We start from the raw sequence: 14,283 nt of genomic DNA, 5'->3' as shown, positions 1-14,283 counted from the left end.
GATTACAGATCTTTTTTTTAGTCCTCCATTCTTCTTGGCTTTCACACACTTTAGCTCTAACATCTTGTTCACCCTTCAAGTATCCATACCCTTAAGCCTTCTTACTTTGCTTGCCAATGCATTCTCTTCTCTTAGGTCACTAAATGAAGCAATACCCTAGACTCCTTGTCTAACTTAGGTTCTCGCACATGAAAATCTTTGCTTCTAACCAGTCATCTCTATAAATAGAGAATTAAGATCTTTTGTTGTTCATCCTCCATCATCCATTTTAGGGTTAGGTTGGATTAGGTAGGATTCAATGAATCTACCCATCATTTCATTTTATTCCCTTCTAGAAACTTCTTCAATCTTCTTTGAATTTGCCTCAAAATGGTTCATCATGAATTTTGTACCACCAACTCATTAAGCTTATCTTCCACACGGTTCACACAATCTAAGAAATCAAACTTGTTAGCTCAGATTCATCAAATTCATGATCTTTCTTATAATGTTGACACTAGGCATTAACTTGCTTTTCATGCTTGACACATATTGCATTTCTTAATATCCACTATCAAAACACTCGCCAAAAACTAAAGTCTACTAGTTCTCAATATCAACTACACTTTACTCGACTTACACTATATCACTCAGCTTACACTGAAATTGATTTTTCTTAGCTCCAACTGATTTTTTTCTTGGTTTACACTAACTTTTCCCAACACCTACTATGTAGATTTTTCAGATTGGCAAGACATAATTCTTTTAACGTGTTCTTCTAAACTTAATCAATGTATCCATCCTTTACAACCTTAAGTAGATTATCAATGCACTATAATATCATTGTCTTAATTGATCCTTGTACTCCTTTTCCATATCATAACTCAACCTTTCCTCTAGGTGCTATTGTTACCTCATTTGATCAAATTCTCTAGCACTCAAATCATCTAAGCAATTGTCTTACTAGCAATAAGAAGGTTTGAAATTAGTGACAAAATAATGATTTATTTACACATATTTATACTTGTATCAATATTTTTTCAACAATTTCCCTCTATGGAATTGATGGCAAACCAAACTGACCAAACTTAATCAGTACAACCAATAGAATACCAAAAATAAAATAGTTCTTTATATTGAAATCTCTCCCTCTATTAGTAACTTTTCATCTCCTAAATACGTTACAAAATTTTGTTCTAATCAACAGACAACCAATCAACTCATCATTACCACTCCATTTGGATCACTTTGTATATCTCCTTTGACATTAACTCCCTCTTACTAGGTATTCATGTTTCTTTTGTGTTCTTTTGTGCTTACTTTCATCTCCCTCAGCAATCAGGATATCTCCCTCAATAGGATTTCTCCCTTCAACAGGATTTCTCCCACTTTGACAAAAATTCCAAAGACTTGTCATCTTAATATGAAAATATGAACATTTTTAGTTTCTCTCGTTGTCACCTAGCTTGTGACTAGTTTACATAGTTTCAGCTCTTTGATTACTTTAGGAAACTCTTAAAGTAAGATCCACTTCATTAATGGGTAACATATGTCAATCAACTTGTTTGATGCAAGGAACTTCTCATGCTTCTTAGATAGCCTTTGATATGGGTATCACCCCTATTTTACCTCTTAGATACTCATGAGCATCCTTAGGTAATGCTTTTGTGAAGATATCAACTATTTTCTCTTTTGTGTTAACATATTCCATCTTCACCTCTTTATTTGCAATGTGCTTAGTCTTTGTATGCATCACATGATTCTTTGATATATTTATAGCACTTGTATTATCACAATAAAGTATCATAGGTTCAGTGATTTCATCCTTCATACCTTTGAGTATTTGTTTGATCCATACAAACTTTGTACAATTTACTACAACAGCAACATATTTAGCTTTAGCAATAGATTGAGAGATGCAGTTTTGTTTCTTGATAGTTTATGTAGCTAGCCTTTTACCTAAGAAAAATGCTTCTCCGCTAGTGCTCTTTCTGTCATCAATATTTCCAGCCCAATTAGCATCAATGTAGGCTCTCAATTCAAATTTCTCATTTTTCTTGTAGTATATACTATAGTCTTTTGTTCCTCCCAGTTATCTCATTATTCTCTTACCAGTCATCGAATGATTCTCACTAGGATTAGTAGAGAATCTTACAACTATCCCAACAAATAATGCAATATTAGGTATGTTGTGTACTATATGTTGTAATTTTCCAATCATATACCTGTATAATTTTTGATTCACCTTAGCTGAATCATCATTCTTTGACAATTTATGGCTTGTGACCATAGTTGTGCTTACTAGCTTGGAGTACTCCAATCCAAAAGTTTTCAATATATCCTTTACATACTTTGACTAAGTGATGTATAAACCATATTTCATCTAATGTACTTACAATCCCAAAAAGAACTTGATCTCTCCAAACATAGACATCTCAAATTCTTTCTTCATTTCATTTAAAAAAACCTTACATAAAGTATCTTGACCTCCAAATATGATATCATCAACAAAAAATTTAGATAAAAAAATACCTTTTCTTTTCTTTGTCTTCAAGTACATATTATTTTTATCATGAGTCCTCTCAATTCCAATATTCACAAGATAATTATAAAGCCTTTCATACCATGCTCTTGGTGCTTGCTTCAAACCATATAAATCTTTTTGTATTCTGCATACCATGTTTTGGTTGTTAGCATCAAAAAATCCTTCTAGCTATTCTATATAAACCTCTTCCTCTAATATACCATTCAAAAATGTAGACCTAACATCCATTTGATAAAATTTGAAACCTTTGTATGCAGAGTAAGCAAGCAAAGTTCTTACTCCTTCCAATCTTGCAATAGGAGTGAATGTTTCTCCATAATATATCCCTTCTTCTTGTGCATATCCTTTACTGAATAATCTTGCCTTATTCCTTCTGACTTCACCATTTTAAACTAACTTGTTTCTATATACCCACTTGGTGCCAATCACATTTTTGTCTTCTGGTCTAGGATCTAGAGTCCATTTTTTATTTTTCTCAATTTGTTCAATATCTTCTTTCATGGCTTTACTCTAGTCCACATCTTCTAAGGCATCTTTCACTATTTTAGGTTCATGCATGCTAAAATAACATGTATCTTTTCTCAACTTGTTCCTTGTCATTAGTCTAGCATCTTTATCTCCAATGATTTATGCAACAGGATGATGTCTCTTGACATACTTAGACAATCTTGGGTCTACTCTATTTTCTTCATTTAGTCTCTCAACTTCTGAATCACTATGTACATCTCTATTAGGTATTTCAACATCTCTTTCATGTACACTAATCTTAGAATCAGAATGTGCCTCAACTTTATTCTGTAACTCGACACTTGAATTTAGCTTGGTTCATGAATGCAACTCGACATTCATAGTATGTGACTCAGTAGTTACTGAAACTTGTTATTGGTTTGCAACTTGATTTACAACATCTTCATTAGCAAGCATACCTTCATAAAAGTATACAAATGATTTGTATTATTCTGGTTCCTTCATAGGTTCAGCCTCATGTACTTATGTATACTCATCAAATTTCACATTTGCACTTTCTACAACCTTGTTAGTGTTAGTATTTAAACACTTATAAGCTTTACTTCTTGTGGAATATCCAAGGAATATACCTTCTTCACTTTTTGTATCTAATTTACCATTCCTAAAATCTTTGAGAATATAACACTTACTTCCAAATACCTTAAAATATTTTACATTGTGTGAGTATCCATACCATATTTTAAAAGGTGTTGAATGAGTACTTTTCTTGACTTGCACATGGTTCAAGGTATAGATAGTTGTACTTACAGCTTCTCTCTAGTATTTCAAAGCAACATGTTTCTCCATCATGAGTGTCTTAGCATAGTCCATTATAGATTTGTTCCTCCTTTCAGTAATTCCATTTTGTGGAGGGTTTCTAGGAGCATATGTTTGTCTTTTGATTCCTCTATCATTACAAAACATTTCAAACTCATTTTATGTAAATTCACCTTCTTTGTTAGATCTCAAACATTTCATATTTTTACCTATTTCCTTCTCAACTCTTGTTGTACCACTTAAACATTTAGAAAGCATCAAATTTCTATTTCAAAAACATAATTTTCATCATTCTAAAATAATCATCAACAAACAGAAGTATGTACTTATCTCCTTTGTAGCTTTGCACTTTATTGGTCCACACAATTCAATATGAACAATCTCTAATATTCCTTTAGAGGTATGAGTCTTACTCTTAAGACTTGACTTTGTCATTTTACCTAACAGACATTGTTTGCAAATTATGTTGTCAAGTTTCTTCAACTAAGGTAAACCTCTGAATCTTCTCATGTTACTGATACTAACTAAGTTATCAAAATTAACATGACATAACCTCTTGTGCCATAGCCACACATCATCAAATTCTATAACTAAACAAGTAGCATCCTTTATATCAAGGTAGAATAGATTACCTCTAGTTTGATCACCTTTCCAATTAGTTTTCCATTAGTATCATATACCTTAGCAATCTTGTTCTCAAACTCAACCGTACAAGATGAATTATTCAGTTGTGACACACTCAACAAATTATAGTTAAGTCCTTCAACATAATAAGCATTTTCACATCGAATCTTTTATGTGAGTGTGATAGAACCTTTTCCTTCTATCAGACAAGGTGAATCATTACCAAACCTTACACTATTTCCATCATAATAATTCAAGGTAATGAACTTATTTTTATCTCTAGTCATGTGATGTGAACACCCACTATTAATGATCCATCTTTCATTCTTGTTCACACAAGACACCAATGCAGTTGCCTCATCCTCATTAGATTCATCCTTCATTGCAACATACACCACTTCATCATCATGATCATCATATCCATCTTTTGTTTCCTCTTCAGAAATGTAGCAAGACTTCTTGCCTTTGTCTTTGTAATATTTATTATCTTCATCTCTTCTACTTTTGTACTTCTTTCCACCTCTATAATTCTTCTTCTCTAGACATCTAGCAGCAATATGACCAACCTCATTGCAATTGAAACACATGATAGGTAACTTACCTTTGAACTTAACTTTAACTCTGTGAAATCTCCTTACTAGTAGTGCTTCAAGTTTCTCTACATCTTCCTCATCTATATCACCATCACTAGACATAGATTTTACAATTTTCTCCTTCTTCTCATTAGGTTCCTTCAATGATAGCTTGGCTTTGAAAGCAAATTCAACATTTTCAAGTTTTTAATTATTAAAATTAGATAGCACAAAAGCAATGAGCCTTCCTAATAGTCCATCAAGAGTTAGATCAGTGCTTGGTATACATCTCAGTTCTTGTATTGTAGAAACTCTAATAGAATAGATAGGTAGCAATGTAAACTTTTCTTAATACAGTCTATTCATCTATTTTACCATTAGCTCCTCTTATTGCATTAACAACATTTTTTATCCTAAAGCAATATTTAGCAATATTCTCACTTTCTTGCATTCTCATATCATTGAGCTTACCTCTAAGACTTTTAGATTTGACTCTTAGAACATTTGTGTCACCTCCATATATAGTGTGTAGAGCATCCCACATTTTCTTTGCAAATCATAACCCTTGATATCATCAAAATTGGCATAACTTAGGGCAAGGGCAATCCCCAACATTGTTTAGTTGTGTTCTTTCTTCTTTTTTAGATCTTCCATAGTTAGGGCTCCAACAAGATCAACATGCTCAATGGTTATGGTAGATTGTGCATGACCTCTAAGACCTCCTAGGTGTAACTTCATCAGACTTTTCCATGTGGCAAATTTATCTCTATTAAGCTTGGGTACGTCTCTTTTTGACATCTTGATCTTTTTGCTTCTAGTACCTTCAGACTAGTCCTCCTAAGCAAATGGATATGATACCAATTGTTGGAATTCTTTAAAATAACTGAGGGGGGGGGTATAAATTAGTTATCAAGGTCTAGATGTACAGTTAAAAATTTTCATAACTTAGTGAACTTGTATCGATAAATAATTTTCATCATGCATGCATCCATTAGATCATGCAATAACTTAAACTTGTAGGTTACTGTCAAATCAACTTTGTAGAAATGTAAACATGAAACATAAGAGATTCAATAACACATTTGACATAATAATTTAACATGGAAACCCAATTTGGAAAAAACCACTAGTAACATGCTACTGATTCTCACTCTTATGAAGTGATGCCCTATGAAAGCTAACCCTATTAAAGGTTATGATGCACACTGTTAAATGTGACCTGGTTAAAGGATTTCAATCACCCTGTTATGAGTGAACCTTGTTAAAGGACTTTAGATCATTCACTTGGAATGTCACCTGGTTAAAGGATTTACAAATGATTTTTAGGTCAACATTAATCCAAATGATTGACCCTAGACTAGTACAATGATTAGAAAGTAACAGTAAGGCTTGATCTAATAACAACTTACAACACACTTGAAGATTACATATCTTTGTTTTAGTCCTCCATTCTACTTGGCTTTCACACACTTCATCTCTAATAGCTTGTTCACCCTTCAAGCATCCATACCCTTAAGCCTTATTTCTTTTCTTGCTAATGCAGTCTCTTTTCTTAGGTCACTAAATGAAGCAATACCCTAGACTCTTTGTCTTCCTTAGGTTCTCACACATAACAACCTTTTCTTCTAACTAGCCATCTCTATAAAAAGAGAATTAAGATCTTTTGTCATTCATTCTCCATTGTCCATTTTAGGGTTAGGTTGGATTAGGTAGGATTCAATGAATCTACCCATCATTTCATTTCATTCCCTTCAAGTAACTTCTCCTTTAGTCTTCTTTGAATTCACGTCGAAATGGTTCATCATGAATTCTATGCCACTAGCTCATCAAGCTTATCTTCCACATGGTTCACGCAATGCAAGAAATCAAACTTGTTAGGTCAAATTCATCAAATTCACAATCTTTTTCATAATGATGACACTAGGCATTAACTTGCTTTTGATGTTCGGCATATACTATGTTGCTCAGCATCCACTATCAAAATATTAGGCATGATTTAAAGTTTACTGCTACTTTCCATCAACTAAAATTTACTCATCTTACCACTAAAATTTTCTTTTCTCGATTCCAACTAATTTTTTATTTGACTTAGACTAACTTTTCTTGGCACCTACTATGCAGATTATTAAGCTTGGTAGACATCATTCTTTTAACTTGTTCTTCTGAACTTAACTAGTGTATCCATCCTTTGCAACCTTAAGTAGATTATTAATGCACTATAATATCATTGTCTTTACTAATCCTTGTATCCCTTTTCCTTATCATAACTCAAACTTTCCTCTAGGTGCCATTGTTACCTCATTTGATTAGATCATCTTCATCAATCAAACAAATGATGATACTCAAATTATCTAAGCAATTGCCTTACTAGCAAGTAGTAGATTTGACATCAGTGACAAAACAATGATTGAAACACATATTCATACTTGTATCAATTTGTTTTCAATAGATACATGATCTTAACAAAATGTGTTGAGCTAGTACTCGGGTCAAGTGACAACTAGTTTGCACTTGCCTTCAGATTAGTATCAATATTTGACAACTTGTCTCTAATTTCCTTGGTAAAATTTGTGGTATCACTTAACTTTACCAACAAAGAAACAACATTATTTATAGTTCTCTCAAAAGAGTTAAGAATAGTGGATAGCTATGGAAATCTTTTATGCCACTTTATCCAAAACTTTATTCTCAAAATTTCTCTTTGCCCTCTGCAACAACTTTTCTTGACCATTCAAATCTTCATTAAACTTGTGAACTATGTCAAAAATTTGGTCTAAGATAGATTTCTTCTCATTAACTTCAATGCTTAATGTATCAATAAATATACCTTTGATATCTTCAAGCACTTTCTTTTCTTCTTCTCTGCTTTTAGCTTATGATGTCTGGCCTTTTTCTTCCAAATTTCTCCAAGAGTGTCCATTTGATCAAGAGTAATATTTGAGAGATCCCAATTTGGAATTACTATGTTTTCCTCTAGATCAACTTCATTAATGGAGACTTCTATTTATTTTCATTTTCCCTTTGGAATAGGTGAAGGAATTGTTTCCTTGACTTTACTCAAATTCTTAATGCTCGATTGAGGCTTGACTTCAATTTTCATTGCACTTATTATGGAATTACTTAAAATAATAGCAAGATGACCAAAAAGAGAAAAAATAACAGCAACAGAAGTACTTACAATGATTTGATGTAACTTGGTTTGGCTAGAGTCTAGGATGAATGGAGCCTGTAGCTCGGTAGATGAAATTATGAAAAATTGTACTCATCTCTAAACTTAGTAAGACAAATCCACCAATAAATTGAATGCTTGGTTGAATAATTTTTAACCCAATTTCTCATGACTTGGATGCTATCCCCTCTAAGCTTGATGTTACCAATGCTTTGCTTAGAAAGTTAGGGAGGGAGGCCATAACCTCTACTGCAATCTTTTCTAGATTTGAATTTTCAATATTTTGAATGTCAAGTAGATCCTCAATGATTACTTCATCTTCCCTATCCTCTTCATCATCATTGATATCATCAACATGAACAACTTCTTTAGTGGCCTTTGGAACATTCAATCCATGAATGTTCTTCCATATATTTGTATTGGATTGCACAACAGACTCAATGTCATTTGCCAAAATTAGGAGTGTATTGAACTTAGGGGTTAATGCATGTTCATGCCTTTTTAATGCCTCCTTCACTTATTTTTCTAACATGTTCGGCATTACCTTTCTTAAGGTTTGATCACAGATGTCTTTGGTAACATTTACTGCATTTTTCCAATGATGTTATATTGTCTTAAGTAGAATGTTAGGAACTTGATTTTCTATTTCACTCAGAGAGTATTTCCACTTTTCCATCTTCTCCACTAAGTCTTATTCTATTTTATTATGTTCCTCTTTATGTTCCTTTGCTTCTTCTTCATCTTCAATGTCATCACCCTTACCTTCTGTGAGCAAAAGAGGGGAACTATATTTCACATTCTCCTTCTCAATTTTATCTACCTTCTTCCTTCCTTTCTTCAGAATCTAAGGAATCTTGATCTCAAGAGAAATCCTAGTTTTGGCCTCTTCAAAGGTTCCAAAATAGGGTGCTTTAGGGTCCATAGGCTCATTGACAATATCCTCTATGATGTCCTTAGTATCATCAATGTTTACCTCATATCCAAGAGGTTTTACCCATGCAACTCTAGACCTAACTACCTACATGTATACCCTATCACAATCCACAAGGAAACATATGTATTGTTCATATTCATCCACTAGTTGCTTAGGGATTTTGAATCTAATTTGTATTCTTTCCTTGAAGGTTTCAAAATATGCATCCATGATGCCCTCAAAATTGTCTCCCATTTCAATTATGAACTCATTAATATGATATAAAATAGGTATGTCTTTCTTCCATACTATAGTGCCTTTTGAAGGGAAAAACTTATGAATGTAAAAGAATAAATATACTAGGAGTGATCCAAACTTACACAAATTGGTCTTCGATGCTCAGATGCTTTCCATGTTCTTGCACTATTGATTCATTTGTAACTTGATGAGGTCAAAACAAAGATTGTTCTTCACCACCTTAAAGGCCAAGTCTACAACTACACATGCAACACTATTTGGTCAGCTAGAAGTGTAGATGTTGTGTACAATCACATGAATACCAAAATTTATCTCCATGTTTGTGACACCATTCATCTTCATTCCTCTTCCATCCCACTTGATAAGAGTCTTCTTTGCCAGCTCAACCTGACCTAGGGTTTTGGTTGTCTTAGCTTTATCAAGAATGGGAAATCCAGTAACCCTATGAATCATTTTCTTTGTGATTTTGATGGATTGATTGATCCAGAATTGCATATCATGAACATAGCTTAGGATAAACCTAATCCACATAATTTGAAAGCTCCTTGGCATGTGTAATATATGGGTCAAACCCTTCACTTCTTGGTGTTGGTGCTTAGGTTTCATGTTTTCATCCACACACAATGCTTTATATGCTTCATTCATATCTAAACTTCCCAATTCTTGAATTGAACAATGATAGAAGGATCTAATATCATGTATTAATAGTACCTTTGGTGCAATTCATGAGTGCGTACTGAATGGGTCCAATTCCTTTGCAATTGTAGGATTGAGCTTGAACTTTGGGTCTACAAGTGCAACATTCCCTACAACATCTTGAATTCCTTCTTGAATTTGCTTCTTGATAAGGATGTCATTATGCTCAGTGATGATTGAATAATCTTTGATAAATTCACTCTAAATTTCTCTGAATTGCTTGAGGGCTCAAGATCGCTTTGCTCTATTTGCTCTGGGAATCACGATGAAAAAATAAAATGTTTGATTCCTCATTTTTTTTCAAAATTTGTCTTTAAGTCACCATAAATGCATCATACTATAGATAGCTCAGTGACAGCCTATTAACTCTGCATGTGTGATAAGCTCAATTATTACTTTTGTCTTCAACTCAGTACTTCAACTTGGATCTTTCAAGCCAGAACTTCAACTCAAATATTTCAACTTGGTAGACACCATTTAAATCCATGCTCAGTTAGGTCTCCAAACTCAGTGAAGGTCAACTAGAACCAACTAGCTTGACTACGCTCAATAAGGTTTGAGATACTAAGACCAACTCGATGATCTCTAATGCATCTAAAATGTTGATTTGGATCTTTTTCTTCCTATCTAGAACTAATGTAGGATGTTTCTTTAAATCACAATTCTAGTGATCTCTATGGATAATTAGTTTGAAATGATTCAGTCACCCAATTTATTGTCTTGGGTGTCAATGTTCTCATGAATTTGACTTGCATTCTTTGGAGATTTCTTTACCTATTGCTACCTCATTTGACTTCTGATATTGTCATCCTTTACTTTCTTTTCATCTTCATATGTAGCTCAATTCATACAGTTCTTTGCTAGATGACCAAGTTCTTTGCATACAAAACATCTCTTTGTAGGGTCTCTCTTCCTCATGTGAGTTCTTATGAAATTTACTCCAATATGTCTATGCTCACCACATAAGTAACATCTGCACCATGTGTTATAATCCCAACCAAATATAGCTTTCACAATCTATTATGTTGGGTTCCATTTCTTGGTCTTGCACTATGAATATTTGCGCCCTTGTATTAGGATTAAACCACAAACAAAAATAACAATTACATGAAAATATAAACAATATCACAAAATATTGAATTGCATAGAAGAGAATACAAGACATCAAGATTTAACGCGGTTCACCCAAACCTTGGGCTATGTCCACCAAACAACAAGTCCAATAGTATTATGATCCAATGATTACAATCTATAATCCCTTATGTTCAAATAGTATTATGATCCAATGATTACAATCTATAATCCCTTATGCTCAATACCACCACAAAAAGAAATTTTTGCATCACACATAATGAAAAGATACCTAACCCTAAGCCCTTTTATACAAGTATTTTTTGCCAAATAATTATGAAGTATGTACAGTACTTCCCTAATTAGTCACCACAAACTAACACCTTATTTTTTGCAATTGAAACATTTTCCTTCAAACTTGGTTTTCTCCAAGAATTCACTTGCTCTATGACCTTATTTGTTACAACTATAACATTTTTCACTGAATTTTAATTTACTATTGGTCCAACACTTGTTTGATGTATGTACTATCTTTCCACAATGATTACAAGTAGGTCTTTTATTTTTATGAGATTCTTGTTGAGATGATTCACATTCATCTGTATAACCTAATCCAGCATTGCCTTTGTGTCTGAATTAATTTTGTTTTTCCAATTGATTCATGCTTTTTTTAGATTTCATTATTCTTTCATTGTTTTACCTTTCTATGCTGAGATCATTCTACAACCTTACATTGTATGTCCTTAAGTTGATAAGCTCTTGACTTGCACAATTGATTTGATTTATCAAATCTGCTTGCTGAAGAGATAGATGTTGAATTTCATTGTCCTTTTCTTCTATCTTTTCAATTAGCAATCTTTTCTCTTCTTTTGATATGTCCTTTTGTTCCATCTCTTCACACATTCTGACTGACAAAATTTCTTGTTCTATTTTCATCTTTTTGACTTCTTCATGAAGAGTAAGATTCTTTTCAAGTAAGTCTTTAATTGTTGCATTAGCTTCATTTAAATTTTTGTCTTCAATTCTTTCTTCTATGTAGAGATTGGCATTCATCTATGCTACTAGTTATTTCCTTCTTTGCAAGGATTTAGAGAGTTTCTCCTTCAATTTCTTGAATTGATCCATGGCCATCTGCACATCTAACTATTAATTTTCAATTGGCTTTCTCTAATCTATACACTTCCATTGTCTCTGATCTTTTTTCAAGCTATTTAAACTTCTAATGTGAGAACCAATGATCTAATACCAATTTTTGGAAATGTAGAGAAGGCTAGGTGACTAAGAGGAGGGGTGAATTAGGAACCAATAAAACTTTAACTTAAATTCACCAATTAACTCTTCATAATCTAATCTGATCTAATCGCATGCATGAAAGACTGAAAGGAATAAAACATTCATAACAGTTGACACAATATTTGGTAACCCAAAAACCTTCCAAATCAAAAGTAAAACTAGAGTGGGGATGCTACCCACAAGCTTTAGTACTATAGTATAAAGTTGGCCTATTAAGGCTTACAAATGATCACTTCTGATGATCTTCCCTATTAGGAGCAATAAGGACTATTAGGTCCACCTTGTGAAAGGATTTATACAATATAATGAAGTATGTACTCAATTACGATATTTTGCATAAGACTGTTAAGTCCACCTTGCTAGAGGATTTGACTGATACACTTGTTAGGATGAACCAGTGGTTGATCTCTTCTCTGTAACTTGGTTTATTGAATGAGATTCCTTTGATATAAAAAGATCACTTAAATGTGATGGATGGGACTCTTCTTTTCCTTATATAGCTTGTAGCCTTCAAACTCAATACTCTTTCTTTTTCATACATGTTTGGATATGACAAGATATCTCTCATATATACCAATCTAAATAATTACCTTCTGAAGTTGGATACAACATTATGTTAAACAATCTTCACTAAGTTGGCTCAATGCTAACACTTAGGTCCAGAAGTCCACTTGGGTGATAATCTAGCACTCAGCAACACAATGAACTCGAAAAACTTTGGCACTCAATTGACACTAGTGCTCGGTCCACATTGATCACTCAAAATTAGGTGTGAACTTGGTTAACACTGATGACTTGACAAACATTGTAGAGCTTGGTTGATAGTGGAACAACTTGGCTAGAATTGAAGCTCAATCAATACTACATTCATTTAGCTTGGTTAACATGACTAGCTTAGTTGGCACTATCTTAGCTTCTCTACTTGGTTAACACTCCATGTTGGCTTGGTTGACACTATCTCCAAGGTTAACTCTATGGTGCTTGGTAACAATATAACCAACCAAATGATTAAGTGATATGGCACTAACTAGAAAATATTTTGACCATAAGGTTAACAATTATATAATTTCAAATCTGTAAAAATATATTTACTTATTTATAAATATATTTTATAATTTTAACTATATAGAATTAATAGAATAATTAAATATTATTTATAATATTATATTATATGTAATCATCATAAATTTTTAATTTTAATAAGTTGATATTTTAACTATAAATTATATGATTGTAAATTATAATTTGTTAATTACAAAATATTTATTACCAAAATTTATATAGCTATCACTAGTTAAATAACTTAAGGCAACTACTTAGCCAATCAGATACAATATTATCTTAAACAATCTTCACTAAGTTGGCTTAGTGTTAACACTCAGGTCTAGAAGTCCACTTGGGTGATAATCTGACACTCGACAACATAATGAACTCGACAAACTTTGGCACTCAGTTGACACTAGTGCTCAGTCCACATTGATCACTCAAGAGTAGGTGTGAACTTGGTTAACACTAATGACTTGACAAACATTATAGAGCTTGGTTGGCAGTGGAGCAACTCGACTAGAATTGAAGCTCAATCAATAATACATTCATTTAGCTTGGTTAACATGACTAGCTCGATTGGCACTATCTTGGCTTCTCTGCTTGGTTGATACTCCATGTTGGCTTGGTTGACACTATATCCAAGGTTAACTCTATGGTGCTTGGTAACAAAGTAACTAACCAAATGATTAAGTGTTTTGGCACTAACTGAAAAATAGTTTGACCATAAGGTTAACAATTATATAATTTCGAATATGTAAAAATATATTTACTTATTTATAAATGTATTTTATGATTTTAACTATATAGAATTAATAGAATAATTAAATATTAT

The sequence above is a fragment of the Cupressus sempervirens genome, chromosome 1, assembly GCF_028749045.1.
Source record: "Cupressus sempervirens isolate cs-2001-9-10 chromosome 1, ASM2874904v1, whole genome shotgun sequence".
NCBI lineage: Eukaryota > Viridiplantae > Streptophyta > Pinopsida > Cupressales > Cupressaceae > Cupressus > Cupressus sempervirens.
This window is presented reverse-complemented; position numbering follows the sequence as displayed.